General features: G+C 41.0%; 1 protein-coding gene across 5 annotated transcripts in view; it reads left to right on the top strand.

The window, feature by feature from the left end:
• The window catches only part of SPATS2L (spermatogenesis associated serine rich 2 like), a 167,045-nt gene that overhangs the window by 86,439 nt on the left and 59,493 nt on the right, over window positions 1-21,113 (top strand). The window lies entirely within an intron of this gene.

Raw genomic sequence — 21,113 nt, 5'->3', positions numbered from 1 at the left:
CTTTTATGGCCTTTTTATGATTAGTTTGTTTCCCAATCTGTCACACAGCAATGACATTTTAGTTCTGAAAATTAAGAATAATAACTGTTATGTCTTAAGTTATAAATTATAAGCTTTTAGAGATGTGAGAACAGATCCGTATGGTGTTTTTATACACTAGCTAGTCAAGCACTGTGGGGAATTAAATACTCAGTAAAAGTCTTGCAGTGAATTGAGTTCATCAGTTATCTCTAGTGGGTCCACTGTTGGATGAATTGGAAAGGAAGAGGTGCTTGGGTGAGAGAATCATTTCTGTCCTCATGCAGCTTAACTTAAGGTCTCTCATATCCAAGACAACTGAAATTTACAGTTGACACTCTTTGTGACTCTTTTAAAGTATCTCTATATTATTGGACTATAACTGAAAGGATTTAAATTGGAAATATCCTTGAAGTCAAAGTTTGATCTCCTTAGGAGTGTGACATCCATCCTCTGTGTGAGCTGACCCTGTTTACATTTCCACCTTTATCAGTAGCCACTTCTCTACTCTCCCTTCAACACAGCCATCCTGACCATGAATGTTGCTGCCTTCAGGCCTTTGCAAAGGTAGTTTCCTCTCTCTGGGACATCCTCCACGGGGACCGACCCTCACTCACCTCCCTTTGAGGAAGCCTTTCAGATGGCTCCTTTCTCTGCCCTCCTGCCCCTCCTGAATTATTGGCCCTTCCTCTGTTCTCCTTTGTGCTTCAGTGAGGCTCTCTGCCTTCTGCCTCCATACCATGATGGTTAGTGGTCTGTCTCCCCAAGGGAGATTGTGTGCTCCTTGGGGGCAGGCACTGGGCCTTTCTCATCTTCGTACTCTTGGGTTTGACACATAGTTGACCCCAGGTCGAGTTAGATAAATGAATGGATAACGAATGAATGAACACGCCTGCTTGAATCGTTACATTCTTTAGGGACAGATTTCCCATTCACGATATTTTGCAAAACCTCAAGCCTTCTTGAAAACTGAAATGTAGGTTAATGGAAGTGTCATCTCATTTTAGTACTCTCTTTGCTATTAAATAAAGCAAGTTTTAAATTGCTTCTAAAAACAAGCTTAGGTTACTTAGGTTGACTACCTGTGGTTCTGCAGAAAAGCAGCGTCTTTATGAGATGGTTATCAAATACTGGTGGTCTCAGGTAGGTTTTGCCAATAACAGATGAGGTCCTTTGGTGAGTAACCAGTCATATCCCACTGTACCCCCTCCAAAAAAAAAAGAAAAAAATCTCCATATCTCATTTTATTAAGGAAAGATACCAGAACAAAATCTTCAGGCTAATCAGGGATCCTATATTTAGGGCCAATTCAATTTCTACAGCTCTTTTCTAAGTAACGGATTTTTTTTAAAGAGATTTAACACTAGAACCTCGTAGATGATTTGAGGATAGGGCTCAGTACTGACTATTACATTATTCTCATGTGAAGCACTAGGGTACCAACCTAAATTGATTTATAAAGTTTCAGATGTAATTCTCAACTGAGTAAGAAAGGATTATTGGAACTGTCATGCACGAAATAACATTTTCAGTCAGATATTTTCATGCATTATTGTAAATCAGTTTAAATAGAATACAATTCAGCAGTACAATTTGGTGACGGAAAGCCAAGGGGATCCTTGTTTGTAAAACGGGATTACAAATGGAGTTACAAAATAATATTTGCTGAATGTCTAGTTATGGTCTGATAATTAATTCCAACAAAAAGCGATCCTTAAGCCACTGTAGGACACCAAGTATGCTTGGGAAGTGATCTCCAGCAAGGTAAAGTCATGGAAGGAGATTGGAGTTTGGAGACAGCAGCAGAGATAAGTAGCTCCCTGATTACTAGCTGAGCAGCCTAGAGCAAGTCACTTAACTTCTCTGGGCCTCAGTTTTCTAATCTGTAGATTGGACATGAAAACAAAACCTACCTGACAAAATCATCAAATACAGTAATAAAAGTAGAGCTGCTTTATGAGCTCTTAATCCTATAAACTATAAAGGATCTGGGGGAGCTCATCTGTGTATTTTACAATTGAAAAATGGAAAAGGAGCCTTAGTTAATGTTTTTTTAGTAACTAAAGATATAAATTCACATAGAACTGAGATTAGAAAGAAAACACAATTAAAAACCCGCAAGAGAGAGAGAACATAAAACTGGACTTGACTTTTTAAAACTTTTATAGCTATTGCTGAGCCTCACAAAAAATAAGTGAGATTAGAAAATATGATGATATGGAAATGGGGAATCACTTAGTCTATAATATCCTCCCTGCAATGTGCCACTTATTATGAATAGCTTTTTTTTTTTTTTTTTGCGGTACGCGGGCCTGTCACTGTTGTGGCCTCTCCCGTTGCGGAGCACAGGCTCTGGACGCGCAGGCTCAGCGACCATGGCTCACGGGCCCAGCCGCTCCACGGCATGTGGGATCTTCCCGGACCGGGGCACGAACCCGCGTCCCCTGCATCGGCAGGCGGACTGTCAACCACTGCGCCACCAGGGAAGCCCTATGAATAGCTTTTTGAGCTGTTAAAGTTATGGAGGTAAATTGGGTTGTAAACAATATTCATATAGACTCATTAAAATGGAGGAGGAAGACTAGACAAGGGGAGAGGAACCTTTCGTCCACCGTGGGAACAGGGAGGGGCCATCTCAACATTTGTGCAGGTGACTGACATAGACTCTGTGTCCTGGAGTCTGTCCTCAACAGGTGGACAGATGTCCCATTTTATTTTATTTTTTCCTGTAACTGTCTTGATTTATGTTTTATAAAGTACTGAAATATGGTTCAAGTCTTTATGTGGGGGAGTATTGTCAGAAAAACCCAAGAGTTTGATTAAAGAGATTTTTACCAGGATCAGAGAAAGTACAAAAGAAACCCATCATCAAGCATCTTTAAAATATTAACTCCATTTAATAGTGAACTCATTTTATGGGCTGTGGGACAAGTTTTAATGATATGCAGTTGTTTTTAAAGACCAAACCATGCAAGCTTTGGAGCGAATCTTAATTTCATGATCTTGTACGAGTGTTTAGGTCAGTTTAGCCCAGTCCTTGGATTCCAACAGCAAAAACACAAACCACACACACAGCTTTTAGGTTTCACCATGAATAGGTTCTTGTCATCATTTTCTCATAGGAAAGGGTCATTAAATTTCCCTTTCAAAGAACGGAGAAACATTGACAATAGTTATTGCCTAACGCTTATGTACAGAACTGCTGTTATTGTTGCTTGGCAACTAGAAGAGATCTGACAAGGAGTCTAAAGGAACTGAATGAATAAATGGAAATGTCAGCATCAGTTTCTGCAGATAAGAAGAAATTTACTATTGTAGGATTAGCATCACATTGTTTTTTTCCCCAAGCTACACAATTGGAATTCACAGTGTTTCTGTTCTGCTTCTCCTGCCCTCCCGCCCCCGCTGCTTCCAGCCTTTCATCATAGACCCTTTTGCACTCTGGCTGAGAGTTACATACGAGGTAGAGGGTTAACGCTAAACAATACAAGAGCATGTCAAAATTAAAACCTCTGGTGACAGGAAAAAAGTTACCTCTGTTGGCAATCCCTTGGAATTTATGTGTACTTTACCAATATTCTAGTTATTTTTCACAATGATCCTTCATATTAAATTATCCAGTTTTTACAATTTTTTTAAAAAAATGATAAAGCTGCAATGGTTTCTTCTCTTCTGACCTTGAGCATTAAAAATCTATCCAGATGGGGCTTCCCTGGTGGCACAGTGGTTGAGAGTCTGCCTGCCGATGCAGGGGATACGGGTTCGTGCCCCGGTCCAGGAAGATCCCACATGCCGCAAAGCTGGCTGGGCCTGCGTGTCTGGAGCCTGTGCTCCGCAACGGGAGAGGCCACAACAGTGAGAGGCCCACGTACAGCAAAAAAAAAAAAAAAAAAAAAAAAATCTATCCAGATGGATTAGATAGGTAGTTAGGTAGATTGATTGAGTCACCACTTAACAGTATTGTATTATTATTGTATTATTATTATTATTATTGTATTATTATTGTATTATTATTATTATGTTAAAACAACTTTTTCTCTGTGATTTATCCACAACTTGATTACAAGTTCCTTATAAGCACAAATGGGTTTTCAATTTATTTGTGTACTCAATAGCTCCTATAATAGTAATATCATAGAATTTATGCCCCCAAAATACTTGTTAATCAATATTTAGTCAAATAACTGAGCCAAGATTCTATAATGGTGATTCTCAGCCAGGAGGAAGAAAGGAGAAGAAAGTGGAGCATGCCTCCCTGTGTTGGGATGAGCATTAGAATGTCAGTAGGGAAAAGATGGGAGTAATTAGAAAAAGCATATTTGTGTTCTTTTGAGTCTCCAAGAGCAGAGGCCAAGGTGGGATTAGATGATTAAGAGGTGCCTTGGAAAAAAAGAGGTGCCTTGGGGGTGGAGGCAGGTGCTTGTAAAAGAGAAAGGGGAGGAAGGATGTGCGGGCAGGGAGAGTCTGCAGACTGCCAAGCATGCAGGTCTGCCGTAGCTGAAAGAAGGAGAAGGGAAAAAAAATTGGGTGAGAAGAGTCTCCCTGGGCAGTGCAGTTCTAAGAAGGTTTGTGCAGGTCGATGGGGAGCCTTCATTCCCCAGCTGGGGAGCTCCCATATCCCTCAGAAATGAGCTTTCACTAGCACCCCCTACCTGAACCATTGACTGGGTGCATCCTCGGTGGAGTGAGGCTTGGGTGGACCCAGAGGGACGGTAGCTAGGCTGTCCAGTCAACGCTGTTTCCCACAGAGGGAGATTTCTGTGCCACCACAATATTTGAGAGTATAACAAAATTTTATGTTTAAAAAGGAAATTGAAATATCTATTTTGGAATTCAATCATATAAGAGAAAGCATGAGATTTTAAAATTTTTTAATAAAAATTTCAAGAACCTCTGTTAATTAGTAAATTAAAATACAAACTCTAGAATTTCCCTTCCCTTAGCAAGGTGAGCCATACTGCCACTAGTATAGGGAGTCGTCTTAACTTCTAGGGCAAAGGATAATTTAGGAGTCTTATTTTCTATCAGAAGTATACGCTCTAACCACATTTAAGGAAACAAAGGGACATTAATTTTACTGAAAAACTGTGTGTCCTTTGGTACATTGTGGAACCTCACGGGGCTTCAGTTTCCTTATCCGCCAAATGCGGGGTCTCCTTTATGTAGAGGATCTCCAGAATCCTTTCCAGCTCTAATATTGGATGAATCCATGGTCTTTTCCACCTCACAGGCCCCATAAAAGACTGAAAACGGGAACTGTATCATGGATCAGAGAACCTGGGGGCAGCCTTAGTCCTGATACAAATCGCTGCCTCAATTTGAATGTGGTACACAACCTGTCCAGGAACTGAGGTTCCTCGTTTAAAAAAAAAAAAAAAGCGTCTTCCCTGGTGGCGCAGTGGTTGAGAGTCCACCTGTCAATGCAGGGGACACGGGTTCGTGCCCTGGTCCGGGAAGATCCCACATGCCGCGGAGCGGCTGGGCCCATGAGCCATGGCCGCTGAGCCTGGGCGTCCGGAGCCTGTGCTCCGCAACGGGAGAGGCCACAACAGTGAGAGGCCCGCGTACCGCAAAAAAAAAAAAAAAAAAAAAAAATTTGATTAAACTATTTATAAGGTACATTTATGGCTCACTGGTATGTCATTTCTGATGCCTCCCTGTCTACAGACCCTTCAGAACTCTGCTGCTCAGTTCTTGAAGATAACTATCAACAAAACTGTACTGAAATGTTGATTGAGGAGCAATGATATACTTTAAAGTTAACCTTTTTCTTTTTTAAATTGTGGTAAGAGTGTTTAACAGGAGATTATTCTCTTTAAGTGTTCACTGTGGTGTTGTTAACTCTAGCACAGTATTGCCCAGCAGATGTCTAGAACTTAATTAAACTGCATAACTGAAACTTTATACCATTGAACAACAACTCCCCATTTCCTTTTCCCCCAGCCCCTGACAATCACTGTTCTTACTCTCTGCTTCTGTGAGTTTGACTATGTTAGATACCTCATATAAGTGGAATCATGCAGTATTTGTCCTGTGTCTGGCTTATCTCACTTAGCATAATGTCCTCAAGGTTTATCTGTGTTGTTGCATGTAAGAGGATTTCCTTCTTTTTAAGGCTGAATAGTATTCCATTGTGTGTATATACCACATTTTCTTTACCTACTCATCCATGGACATTTGTTCATGCTTGGTTGATGTTTTTATTGGGTCAAATTGTAATTGTAGCTATTCAACTAAGGCTGAATCCACAAACTAGTTTTAACCCTTTTTACTGCCTTTAGAGAAAAAGCAAACAAGCTCATAAAATCATTGGGAAAACAAGATCTGGTCAAACAGATCATAATGTTTACTGATGTAAAGTCACCATGCTTTTTTAAATTGGTCAGACCTGTTAAAATAAAAAAATGATATGTGGGTGAACAACAACACTTGCCCTAAGGAGAGAGCATGTTCCTGGTTTCCATGGTGGTGAGATGGCCTCCTTCCTTCATGCCACAGTGAAGAAATACCCAAGATTGGTATAATTTAGAGATTAACCAAACTCCTTTGTTCAGGTATTGACTAAGAGGTAACTAACTCCCTTATTTGGTATTGATTAAAGGGTAATAGTGACTTGTACTTTCATGGTACTCTTTATCTGAAGAGTTCTGTGACTGAGCAGGGGGAAAAAACCCACAGGGAGAGTAGATGTCAATAATTAGCTTCCCCCCTCAAGTTCCAAAGTAAGTGAGGAAATATTTTTACTGAATATTCTAAGTTAGAAGCAGAAGATAAACTAAAAATATCTTACTATTCTGATTAAAATACCAAAACCAAAATGCCTTGTAAAAATAAAATTCCCTTTTTCTTTTTGTCTTCACTAATAAATCCAAATATGGATTTCATCAGAGAAAATAGCTCAACAGAACATTTACCTAAGTCCTAATACTGTGTGGGTATAAAAGGCTGGCTGAAAATAGACTTCCAATGGACTCAGAGGCTCACCCTACCTAAATTATGTGCAGGTCTAACTGGTAGTTCTGGGAAAATATGAAGAAGAATAAAGCACAGTTATGGAGAACGTGCAGGTATACACTGAATACATGCTAGTAGCTAAGTGACTGAAATGTGTATTAAGTCCATTGCTTGTCTTAATATAGATTAGAAGGGCAGCTGCTACTAATAGCAACCATTTGAGATAAACATTAAACCTACATGTGCCAGATTAAAGATGAGAATTCTGATATGAAAAATGTGTCATGGACTAAATTAAAACATTTAAGACACTTTATCTGATTTTAATTTTACTATTTCTTGACATAGGAGAAGCATTCATTTAAGTATCAGATACTCAACAAGTCAATTTATCAGGCTTATTTCTAGGAATTAGAGAAGTTATATAACTTCTTTAAGCTATCAGTTTTCATTTAGTATTGTAACTGTTACCTTAATTTGCTTTTTTTTCTGCCCTCAAATGCTCAGTGACTTGAGAAAGTATGGCCTGTGAATTGATGGAAAGAAGTCTGGGTTGTTGTTGCTTTAACCCTTTGAGCCAGATTGTATTCTTCAATGGCTATAAAATATCTCCCCCATTAAGAGGTGGGGTCTGAGCCCCTCCCCTTAACATTGGGTAGGCTTTTGGAACTGGTTGACCAGGATAGTGGAAGGAAGTGACTCTCTGTGGCTTTCACAGTGGGTGATTGAGCTTCTTCCTCACTAGTTGGGACACTTGTGTTGGAACTCTGGGCAGCCATGTAAACAATCTGACTGTTCTCAGGCCACCATGCTTTGAGGAAGCCTAGACTTAGCCCATAAGGACCACGTGGAGAAGACCTGAGAATAGTACATGAAGAGAGAGATGGCCAGCCGGACCTCAGCTGCACCTCCCCCACTATACCAGCTGCTCTCTCTGCCTGCATGAAAGACCCCAAGGTAGACCCACTCAGCCGAACTCCTCTTGAACTTCTGACCCACAGAAACGTTGAAAAATTACAATTGATTGTTGTTTTAAGCCACAGAGTTTTGGGGTGACTTGTTATGCAGCACTAAATGACTGGAATACCCTCTCAAAAATTAAAACTGTTCAAACTAGAACTGATATTTTTAAAATGACGATGTTGCCTAAATAGTACAGAGGCGTGGATGTTTGCATGCAGGTAAATTAGTAAATAGGTGAGCAGTTATACCTGAAAAGAGGTCTGTCCTAGTTGCCACCTTCTTTTCTCTTCTTTCCACACTACCCCTTGGCTTCCAAGCCTCCCCTTGTATCTCTCACTCGCGGTTTTCAATTCAGAGTGGACATAAGAACCACTAGGAAAACTTTAAAAAATAGTGAATGTCCAGGCCCATATTTAATTGTTTGAGGTGGGACCCGGATGTAGGTACATTTTAAAACTCACCAGGTGATTTCCAGTTTGCAGCCAGGGCTGAGAACCACTGTTAGATGCTGACAGTGCCCAGATCTGTATCCCTGGCTCAGTTCTTCCTTGGAGCTGCAGATTCACAGATTCGACTGTTCTCTAGATGTCTGGACGTGGATGCCCCCTAGCCCCCTCAAGCAGAAGGTTCCATTTTCACCACTACTTCTTTTCTCAGGAAATGACAGCGCTATCTACAAAAATGCTCAAGCCAGACACCCAGGAGTCATCCAGATTCCTTCACCTTCCGTCTTCCTCATTCCTCGCGACACAAATCAGTCACTTCCCCCCAAGTAATTTTTTTTTTTTTTTTTTTTGCGGTACGCGAGCCTCTCACTGTTGTGGCCCCTCCCGTTGCGGAGCACAGGCTCCGGATGCGCAGGCTCAGCGGCCATGGCGCGCAGGCTCAGCGGCCATGGCTCACGGGCCCAGCCGCTCCGCGGCATGTGGGATCTTCCCGGACCGGGGCACGAACCCGTGTCCCCTGCATCGGCAGGCGGACTCTCAACCACTGCGCCACCAGGGAAGCCCCCCCCCCCCAAGTAATTTGTGAGTCCTTCTCTCCACTGCTCCATCTTGGTCTACTTTCTCTCCCCTCGATACTGTATTAGAATCCTAACTGGCATCCATTTGCTCTCCTCCAACTCATCCACATAGAAACCACAGTGACCTTCTTAAATACGCAAATATCACACTCCTCCTCTGAGTAGGTCCCTCCAGTGGCTGCCTTTAGGATAAGGCACAGAATCATAAGATGGCTCGCAGAGCCTTGCACACTTTGCCTCATGCCTCTTTGATAGAGCTTCATCTGAAATCCCATTCCTTCTAACATTTAATGCTCCAGCAGTCCTGGGTCTTCATTCCTTTGAACGTGCTTCCAGTCACTCGGTCCTGTCCTTGAGTAGATGCTGTTTACTCTTCCTGGAATAATTCATCTCCTCTCCCCTTTCCCTCTCCTGGCTTGGCCTTATTACCCTTCATTCTCAGTGTAAACAAACTTCAGATGGAGCTTCCCTGATTCTCTGGGTTAGGATAGGTCCCCCTGTTACAGGTGCCCAGCTCACCTTTACCTCCCCTTCTGTAACACTTATCAAACATCTGCCTTCTTAGACTATAAGCTCCAAAGCAGGTCAGGGAATGTATCTGTCACTGCTACACTCCAGCGTCTAGCATAGTCTGGTCATTGTGACTGACTGACTGAATGAATAAACAAGTGAATGTGGATTAAGAGCAGTATCAACTCTGAGGGAAGTTCTTGTGGTGAGACTGTGGCCTCTGTACTTGGCTCTGGCCCATCTAAATTCAGATCAACAATTCGGATAAGATACAGATGATGGCAACTAATGTTTTAAATGATATAAAATTGGAAGGAATGGCTAATGCATTCCCTGTTTTTGATGGCAGAAAGCAAGGTTCTAAAAGCTAACAGCTGACTGGAGTGATGGGTCAGAACTTACAGACTGAAATTTAATAAAGGTGAATGCAATATCCTACCCGTTGCGTTCTAGTCACTATACAAGTATAGGATGGGGGACGCTTGTCACAGAAACAATCCAGGGTGTGTTACTAACATAGTAAGCTCTGTTTGAACCTGTAATTGATGAGGGCCCCGAAAGTGCTAATGCCACCTTAGATTCCTTTAATGGGTAAGTAGGGCCCCACCAAGACAGGTGCCGGTCCCACAATCCTCTGCTCTGATCCAGCCACCTCTGGAACAAGGTCCTTCATTTATAGGACCACATTTCACCAGGATGCACTCAGAGGAGCTCGACCAGGGTGGTGAAAGCTTGGGAAGCACAGCTTACGCAAAACAGAAGAGCATAACCGCTCCGTAGGAGATGGAATTCTGAGGAACACATTCGTTCCTTGAAAAAAAAAAAATGAAGGGCTGGTCTTTAGGAAAAAGATTACACCAGAAGGCAGAACCAGGACCAAGGACTGGCAACATCTAACATCCCCTCTCTGGCCACATTCTTATCATTGACCCCTCTTATCCTCTCGTTCTGTTGAGCATCTGCTCTGTGTTCGCAACAGGATCTCTCGTCCCTTGGTCTCTCCCTAGTCTCCCAATTCGTCATCCCCCTTCATTGCCCACAGATGCCTTGATCATCTACCTTATGATTCTCAGCCACCGTATCCCCGAGTCCTAGGATCTACCACTAGGTTTCTTAGAGTTCATAACCTTGGGTCCTTCCTTTTGTCTGCTTCTACCTCTGGCCTGTTGAGGAAAGCCACACCAGTTGGCTCCATGACAAATCCGTGCGACCATCCGGCATTAGTGGCCCTTCAGTCCAGCTCGGCCCTCTTTCATTCATCCAGGCCGTTTCCTATCACATTCCCATAAGGCAGCTCTAAACCTTTCTCCACATTTTAGCCCTAAGGCAAACTCTAAAACTCTCAGAGGAAATACCTTCCTTCAGTTGTCCTCCTAAGGATCTCAAATTTCTTCTCTATCTTCACTCTTCCTTTCTCTCCTTTCTTCCTTCCTCAGAATTCTGAGGAAGAGAAAGAATCCGCCTTCCCTTCCAAAGCTTGCTTTTCCACATGGATTTTGATACCATTTTCTTTCATTTCCTCTGGGACTTTGTTTCATAATTTATCTCCCGTCTTTCCTCTCTTCAAATTCTGTCTCACTGCCGGCTCCATTCTCCCGTCACTCAACACACTCAGGCACTCTGTGGAGATGAATTGTGTGGTGATTGTTTTAAGATGGATTGGAGAGAGCAGAAACCAAGCCAGAGAGTCCAATTAGAAGGCTTTTTCCAGAGTCCAGGCAAAAGGCAAAGGAAACCTGTCCAGGGTAGTGAAAGAAAAAATAGAGAACAGGTGAGACTCAGAGAGGATTTTTGTTGTCAGAATGACCTTGAGTTAGTTGTTATTTATGACGTTGCCTTATTTTCCTATGGTTTTGTCAGCTCCTTGGGGGCAAATACTGTGTCAGATTCATCTCACAGATTCATCTCACTTTCTCTCATGAAATCTGGCTTGGAATGAATGGTTAGAATTCCCTCAAAATGTGTGTGTCAGGGGGAGTGCGGGAGAGGGAGAGCCGCACTCTGGAAGGTATATTTTTTTAAAAAGAGGATAGTTGTTGAGACAGGGAAAGATGGCTCCATATTAGGAGGAAGAAAAAAGTAGACTTTGTTCCTCAATGTGTGGTCTGTTGTAGTATTTTCCCATTGCTGTAACAAATGGGGTTTGCTATTACAAATTGCCACAAACGTAGTGGCTTAAAATACCACAAATTTACTATCTTACAGCTATGGAGATCAGAAGTCTGAATGGGTCTCATTGGGCTAAAACCAAGGTGTCAGCAGGGCTACATTCCTTTCTGGAGGCTCTAGGGGAGAATTCATTTTCTTGTCTTTTCCAGCTTCTAGAAGCTGCCTGCATTTCTTGGCTCGTGGCCCCCTTTCATCTTCAAACCCAGCAATGGCTGGTCAGGTCTTTCTCACAGTGAGTCAGTCGGACATTCTCTTCTTCCTCCTTCTACTTATAAGGACCCTCATGATTATATTGGGTCCACTGAGATAATCCAGATAATCTCCCCTTCTCAAGGTGATTTGATTAACAACCTTAATTCTATCTGCAGCCTTAATTTGCCAGTAGCCTAACATATTCACAGGTTCCTGGGGATTAGGGGGTGGTTGCCTTTGGGGGCTATTATTCTGTCACCACATCCTTGGACAGTCAGCATCTCCATCACCTGGTAACTTATTAGAAATGCACTCTCGGGCTCCACCCCAAGCCTCTGAATCAGAATCTGCATTCTAATCAGATCCCCAGGTGAATATACTTTAAAGTTTGTGGAGCCACCACTTGACTATCTGTAAGATTCTCTCAACTTTAAACTTCCCACAATTCTGTGAAAACTGCACTTTTTTCCACCTTCAAATCTTCATTATTCCTTCTAATCCTGGTTTCCTGCCAAAAAAAAAAGTTAATTTTGATTTATGTGCCTGGTGTTAATTCCCCAGAAGCCAGCCAAGTAGAACATGACAACACTTCTTGCATATTTTTTACTGGTAGAAAGAAAGTAGATGTTAGAAAAGGCAATTAAATTATAGAATTATCCATGATGCAAAGGTACTGGTCTGCAAAGAATATTTTCTTCCCTAAGAAGATTCATAGGCGAACTGCCTTCATTAGAGTGTAGATAATATTAGTGGCCCAGCAAGTGAAGCGAAACGTACACAGATGAGCTGTTTTTAAGGCATCTCTGAACTGCTCAGCATTTGAGAAATGTGACCAAAGCTGATTATAAAATTCCTTTCAGAGCTGCAGGAACGGCAACCCATAAATAACTCTGGTTCTCACTGGTGCAAAAAGGAGGTTGCAGGCTGTTTGACTGCTGTCCTTCTTGTAGGGGATAAGATTAAGCTCACCTCCAAGATTACAAGGTCCTCAAGGCTGGGACCAGCAGTGCCTGGGACCTAGGAGGCGCTTCATACATTTTTGGACTTGAATACTTTTTACTACCAAATAATATATTAAGCTGAATTACAGAGATGCACTGGGAAAAAAAACTGGATAAATAAAAGTAATATTTCAATGATCATCTTACTAGACTCCCTACTTCCTTTTGTTCATTCATCTATCTGAACATTTATGAATCATCTACTCAATGCCACCCATTGTTCTAGGCCCTCTGGATATACAGCTATGATCCCTGCCGTTTACAAGCTCACATTCCAGTGGAGCAAATAGTCATATAAGTAAATAATTAGGGCAACATGAGTGCTAGATGAGGTCTGTGAACAAGGCTCATGGGCCTCTCTTCTCTGAAATGTCATTCCCATTCTATCCAGATTTATCTTTAAAATCGCCCATTTCTCCCCTTTGCCAGTTGGATTAGTAATCTGGCTTTATTACTTTTATTTTCAGCCCTAGTTACTAATGTTGCCTCTAGGCACTCGCTACTTGTTCTAGAAAATGAAACCTCTCCGACTAGTGCAAGTGAAAAAGAGGTTACTCTAAAGATCTGGTAGGGACTCATGGGACTGCAGGACAAGTTAAAGAAGCAGGAAAGCAGGAAGTAAGGCAGCTCCAAATGGCCCCTCTTCATCTCCATTCTGGCTTCTCTCCCTTTGTGTGGAATAGTCCAGATGCCAAGGCAGAGAATCTGATTGGCCCACTTTGTCTTTTCAGACCTGACTGCTGCGATCATTGTCACTATACTCTGCTTCCTTCATATCGCTCACTTAGCACGAGTTGCAGTTGTATATTTTTTTAATTTGTGTATTTCACATCTGTTTTCCTCTCTAGGTTTAGTAGTGACTGTGTCTGTTTTATTACTGCTGTCTCCGGCCACTAGTGCAGTGCCTGACCGTAGTAGGCATTTAGTAAATAAATAAATGAAAGAATGAGACTTGGGCAGGAGGTGGGGGTGGGGTGGGGGGAGTCTGGGAGCACATGCTGTTAACCACCCTAGTGACGGGCTTCCTTGTGGTGCCACTCAACTTGCAGGAGAGAAAGAGATTGAGAAGAGCCTTGGGTCCACTGACTACTCAGCAAGGCTGAAGGGGAAGGTTCTAAAGAAGGGAAGTATATGGGAGAATCTCCCCCAAATAAGTCTTGGCCAACTCTAGACACACATTCTTTCCATTTCAAAGACACACCAACCTTTATACCTAGAGAGACCCTTCTCCTTCATGGCCCAATGTAAATGCTCCCACCCTTTCCTTTTAAAAATTTATTGAGCAGCTAATATATGCCAAATTCTATATCAGACACTTTACATGCATCATCTCTTTTCAGTTTTACTGAGACTCTAGCAGGTCATATCCTCATTTTACAGCTACAGAACCAAGTTTCAGCAATTTAAGCAGCTCATCCAAGGTCATAGAACTAGCATATAGCAGAGCCAAGATTAGAAAATAGGTCTGTTTAATTCCAAAGCTTCTTCTGCGACGTTTGGCTGTTTCCTCTATATTCTCCCCTCCTTGGGCAAACTTCACTGCTCCCTTCTCTGTGATACTACAGCCTTTTCCATAGAGGCAGCACAGCGTTTTACGTGCTTTCAGGTACGGACAGTTCTGGAACCACTGCTACACTGTCCGTCTTAGGGCAGGGACTGTAGCTGGCTCCCTTTTGTGTCCTCAGTGCCTGTTACCTTGTGGAGGCTCAACCAATACCTGTCTGCTGGGCTGAGCTTTGGAAGGATAGGCAGTTACTATGCTATTTTGTATTTTTAAAACTCCACAAATACCATGAGTATCTTATTATACAGAAGTCTCATAAATATTCTTCCCATCTCTGTTATTGAAAGTTAAAGAACATATGTCTATTCTCCATAACCATATAATGTTTAGGTCATATCACAGTCTACAGAGACTCACCTGCCTGTTATTGTGGATGGTAAATACAGAGTGATGGGATGGTCCAAACACTGGCAGAATATTCCTTTGACTCAAAAGAGCAGCCTGAATAAGGACCTACTGTATAGCACAGGAAACTCTACTCAATACTCTGTAATGTATATGGGGAAAGAATCTAAAAAAGAGTGGATATATGTATAACGGATTCACTTTGCTGTACACCTGAAACTAACACAACGTTATCAACTCAACTATACTCCAGTGGAAAGAAAATGGTTTTAGAGGGTAGAGAGTGAAGGAGAGCTTTATAGCTTATTTATATACAATTAGCAAAACCCCACTGGAGCACAATTTCACATATGAATTAATGGAAAAGTAATAAAAATATTAGCATGACTTGTCAAAAAAAACAGAGCAGCCTGGTATAGGTGCAAATTGGCATTCCCTCATTCAACAGATAGTTATTAAATACCTACTATGTGCACATTGTTAGTCACTCGGGGTGCACTTGGTGACAATGCAAAGATGGCTGAGAGGAAGGTTTTGCCCGCATGTTGCTTACCGTTTAGAAGACACACCTTACCCAGACACTTAGGCTGTGACGTAGAAGATGCTAAGGTTAGGAGGCACCCACTGATAAGGTCTGTGAGAACCGAAAAGAGACAGAGATGACTTACAGCAGGGATGGTTGAGATGGACTTCACGGAACACATGGCATCTCAGCTGGAGTGTAAGATTTGGGCAAGGGCACACGTCTCAGGTCAAGGGCAAAGTTCACACAGAGGTAGGGGGCCAACACTGGGCTTGTGCTTATCTATAAAGGGCAGAGCAAGAGGGGCACTTGGAAAAGCAAGTGAGTGCCCTGTTGTTGATGGCCTTGAATCCAGATTGTAGACATTTAACTTTACTCTTAAGGAAGGTGGGGAAATAGTCATGATTATACTCGAAGAAGAGTAGTCTGGCAACAGCCTTGGGGTGAATTTGCAGGGGAGAGACCAGAAGCAGAGGGAGCTGTTATTTTCTGTTTATTTGATAATACTGGGTCTTTACTGATCACACAGCTGTGTAGGTGGCTTGAAAACTTCTGTCAGAACCATTTTTTTGAAACTCACACATAGTCTAAGTGACTCATCAGTAAACCAAGAAGAATTTCTAAGGAGTCATCGTAGAGAGGCTCAAGAAATGTGCAGTGTGAATGAGGAAATCTAACAGCTCTTAAACCAGACAAGTCAGGTCCAGGGGAGGTAGGTTAACGTGGGAAGCTGAAATCAAACGGTGAAAGTCACACTGCCTTGCTGCTTACTGCAGTCAAAATGACAGCAGGGCGGGCCTGAGGCAGAATGGGGCAAAACCTGCCAAGCCAGATAGAAAGCCCCAGAGAGAGGAGAGAAAGGGAGATTAGAATGCTGACGTTAAATCAAAATAATTTTTTAAATGTTTATTTTTTATTGACATGTAGTTGATGTACAGTATAAGTTACAGGTATAAAATACAGTGAGTCACAGTTTTTAAAGGTTATACTGCATTTCGAATTACTGAAAAATATTGGCTGTATTCCCCACGTTGTACAGTATATCCTTGTAGCTTATTTTATACGTAATGGCTTGTACCTCTTAATCCCCTACTCTTATCTTGCCCTTCCCCTCTTGCCTCTTCCCACTGGTAACCACTAGTTTGTTCTCTATATCTGTGTCCACTTCTTTTTTGTTATATTCACTAATTTGTTGTATTTTTTAGATTCCACATATAAGTGACATCATATAGTATTTGTCTTTCTCTGTCTGACGTATTTCACTTGGCATTGTACCCTCCAAGTCCATGGATGTTGCTACAAATGGCAAAATCACATTCTTTTTTATGACTCAGTAGTATCCCATTATATATATGTGTATGTGTATATATATATATATATCACATCTTCTTTATCCATTCATCTGCTGATGGACACTTAGGTTATATCCATATCTTGGCAATTGTAAATGCTGCTATGAACATTGGGGCACATGTTATCTTTTCGAATTAGTGTTTTTGTTTTTTTCGGATATATACCCATGAGTGGAATTACTGGGTCATATTATAGTTCTGTTTTTAGTTTTTTGAGAAACCTCCATACTGTTTTCCATAGTGGCTGCACTAATATACATTCTCATCAACAGTGTACGAGTGTTCCCCTTTCTCCACATCCTTGCCAACATTTGTTATTTGTGTTCTTTTTGATGATAGCCATTCTGACAGGTGTGAGGTGATAGCTCATTGTGGTTTTGACTTGCATTTCCCTGATGATTAGGGTTGTTAAGCATCTCTTCATGTGCCTGTTGGCCATCTGCATTTCCTCTTTGGAAAAATGTCTATTCAGTTCTTCTGACCATTTTTTAATCAGGTTGTTTGTTTTTCTCTGGGGTTGTGTAAGCTGTTTATATATGTTGAATATTAACCCTTATTGGTCATATCATTTGCAAATATTTTCTCCCATTCAGTAGGTTGTCTTCATTTTATCAATGGTTTCCTTTGCTGTGCAAAAGCTTTTAAAATCAAAACAACTTTTGATGTGCAAAAGGAAGATTTCTCAATAGCAAATTGAATTTGCCAAACTAGATTTAAATTAGTAAAAGCAAAACAGAGGAATGTGATTTGGGAAAGGTAAAGCAGTTGCTAAATGAACCACTAACTAGTGGGCCATACTGTCACCTGACATCCTGCGCCGCTGCCTGGTTGACCCCCCTGGAACGCACTATTTATGGCATGAGAACCCTTGAGGGATGCACTCACGTGCAGCTGCAAACGGTGACCTTCGGGGTGAAGCTGCAGCAACAGACTCACCAGCTTGGGCTGTGGCAGTGAAGTAAAGGCCATGTGTCTGAAGCATCGCCGCCAAAGACAGCCTCTGCAAAACAGCCACTGCAGGCGTGAATTTTATGAGTTCTCCACATGCAAACTACCATTAGTCACGCATTGATTGATCCATTGCTCCAGGAGCTTCATTTCCAAATGCAAAGGCAGCTTTTCAGCACAACCTCACTATAACACTGCCTTTGTCATCCACTCCTTATATTTTAAACCTCCTTCATAAGGAGGTTTTTTTTAGATTTAAATGCTTAGACCCCTTATGACTGCTGCATCTTGGATAGTGACACTGTGAGGTTCTTGTATTTTTTTTTTTTTTTTTTTTGCGGTACATGGACCTCTCACTGTTGTGGCCTCTCCTGTTGCGGAGCACAGGCTCCGGACGCACAGGCTCATGGCTCACGGGCCCAGCCGCTCCGCGGCATGTGGGATCTTCCCGGACCGGGGCACGAACCTGTGTCCCCTGCATCGGCAGGCAGCCTCTCAACCACTGCGCCACCAGGGAAGCCCAGGTTCCTGTATTTTTATGCGTGCATATGAGTGCCTGGATTTCTCCATCTTTCTCAAACACATTTTCATAGAAAAATAAATGTAGTGAATTTATAAATAAGAAGGTGGAGAAACAATACTACTCTCTTCACATTAGGCAAGTACTGTGATTAAAGCAGAAACTTGGCCCAGAAATCCACTAGAATTCAACATTACTATGGAATATCTAAGAATAGGCAGAAATTATTTTTTTCCTTTTTTTTCTCTTTTCTTTAAAACTCGACATTCCTGTTTTAATTGTGTCTTCCTCCAGGAGTTGTATGCAATATTCATAGTTATATTTGATATCAGAACTCAGTTACTGACAATATTCTAAGGATATGTTCAGTGCTAGGATATATAAAGTGACAAGGATAGATGTTTTCTATATCCTACCGTGGTTGATTTTTTTTTTTCTTTTAAAGAGGGACACGCAAAAGTAGTATAAACATCTAAAGAAGAAGTATCTCTATAAGCTCAGGTTTATATTATATTTTGCCTTAACGTAATAAAATAAATTATGTTTTGCAGAGGAGAGACTGGAAACAGGGCAAACAACTATTTTATGTTTATTCCATACTTCTAGGTCTTTACTGATCACACAACTATGTAGGTGGATCGAAAACTTTGTGTTTTTTTTTATTGACATATAGTTGATTTACAACATTATATTAGTTTCAGGTATACAGCATAGTGTTCAGTATTTTTACGTATTATACTCCATTCAATGTTATTACAAGATAATGGCTATAATTCCCTGTGCTGTTCAATATGTCCTTGTTGCTTATCTATTTTTTTCATAGTAGTTTGTATCTCTTAATTCCATGCCCCAGTCTTGCCCCTCCCTGCTTCCCTCTCTCCACCAGTAACCACTATTTTGTTTTCTATATCTGTGAGTCCATTTCTGTTTTGCTATATACATTCATTTGTTTTATTTTTTTAGATTTCACATATAAGTGATATCATATGTGTTCTCTGTCTGACTTGTTTCACTAAGCATAATATGCTCTAGGTTCATCCATGTTGCTACAAATTATTATTTAGAAGGGCATGACTGATGTGGTAATAATGATGGTAATTATTATCAAGAAATTTTATATAATACTAACCAATTATAGTGGCTTGAAATGCTAGAATTTTATTTAAAAGAACTACATTAGAAGGACAACACGTAATGTTTATACATAACTCCAGTGCACTGGTGCCTGCTAGGCCAATTGTATTTAGTTTTGGACATGCACTGTTAATGATTCTCCCGGGTCAATGCAGGTGTTTTTGTTCTTGTTTTTCTCCCCATCTTGGCTTCTCTTTAAAAAAAGAAATAAATGGGGAGATTTGGGTCAAAGGGTATAAACTTTCAGTTACAAGATTAATAAGTTCTGGGGATCTAATTCACAGTATGGTGATTGTATACTGAATCATATACTTGAGAGTAGATCTTAAATGTTCTCACCACAAAAAAGAAGTGGTAATTATCTAATGGGATGGAGGTATTAGCTAATGCTATGGTGGTAATCATTTTGCAGTACATAACTGTATCAAATCAACATACTGTACACCTTAACTTACACATAACTTAAATATAGTGATATATAAATATACATTTATCTACATATAAAATGTGTATATGACAAGGATAAATTAGAGAGAGAGAGAGAGAGAAAAGAGAGAGAGCTATCTTTCTAACATGATGAATGAATAAGAAAGGACAACACAAAAGGATGGTTATGGGATGCTCACAAGACCTAAGTCTTTTGCAGAGCCTTGTAGGCTGCATGATCTGGTCCCTGCCCGCCTCTGGCCTCATCTTTGTATTTTGGAAGCCTCAGCCTCTGCCTCCCTCTATACTCCCTCACCTGTGCCTTCCTCCTCATTCATGCTGTTCCCTCTGCCTAAGATGCCTTTCCTCTTAACCTCCCACCCATCTCTTCTCCCCTGTCCTTCAGATTTCAGCATACCTATATAAAGTCGTCTCCCTGCCCTATGATTTATAGCCTTTATCACAATGTATAAGTATGTATTTGTGTGATCATTTGAGCAATATGTGCATCCCCCTCTAGTCTATAATTTACAGGAAGTTTGGTGCCTTGTCACACAATAGACATTCAAAAATTATTCGCTGAAAGGATTTTTAAAGAGAGCAAGTGAAAAAGTGAGAAAGAACTTAGGTTTGAAGAAGTTAATAATATTTTTTAAAATAGAAGCTAGAAAAACTAAGAACCGTAAAGTAGAGAAAAAAATCAAAGGACTCTTGTCACATATATACAACTCTGTGTGTGTGTGTGTGTGTGTGTGTAATTAGAGTCCTTGAAAATCCCTACATATGTAGCATTTCTGAATGTCAAGATTCAAAGCCAGCTTTCTATAATGTCAGAACCTCTCCAAGTTATAAACCCATATCTTGTGCTGTTTTCTCATTATAATCTAAATACTCTTACATGTACATCGAAATGGAGTAGGCTGTCTATTTTCTAACATAATTAGGAAATAGGCTATGCTGCTTAATTGAGTGTTCTGGGCAACAGAATCACATTACACGTTATCATACACATATAATCCACATTCCATGAATCTGATTACAGTAAACTGCATGTAACTCTAAAACTCAATCTAACCAGGTAAGGATTGTGCAGTGCTTTTGTGGCCATCATTGTGGATGCTACGCACCTTGGCACCAGGTAGTACTCTCATACTTGTCAGTAGTGGCTGCAGTAATCCCCTTGATAGAAAGCTGGGGGAGCCAGGGTTTGCTGAAGTGGATAGAGCGTCCTGTAGTAATTGCAAGTTCTGTGAAATAAAGGTCCATTAATTCTATTAGGCAAAAAGAAAGAACATGTGCAAAATGTGATTAAGAAATACCTATAGGTCATTAAAAATTGAATATCAGCTTAACCTGTTGAAGTCCTTAGCTCTCATACATGTATTTACTTTTACTGTTTTAAATGTTTGATTTTCAGAAGTGTGTTGGGGAACGTTTTCCGTATTATGGCTAAGATTGCTATTTCAAAAA

Source organism: Grampus griseus (assembly GCF_964374135.1).
Source record: "Grampus griseus genome assembly, chromosome: 7".
Classification (NCBI taxonomy): domain Eukaryota; kingdom Metazoa; phylum Chordata; class Mammalia; order Artiodactyla; family Delphinidae; genus Grampus; species Grampus griseus.
The sequence above is the reverse complement of the archived record's forward strand: the minus strand, read 5'-3'. Positions and strand labels throughout refer to the sequence as shown.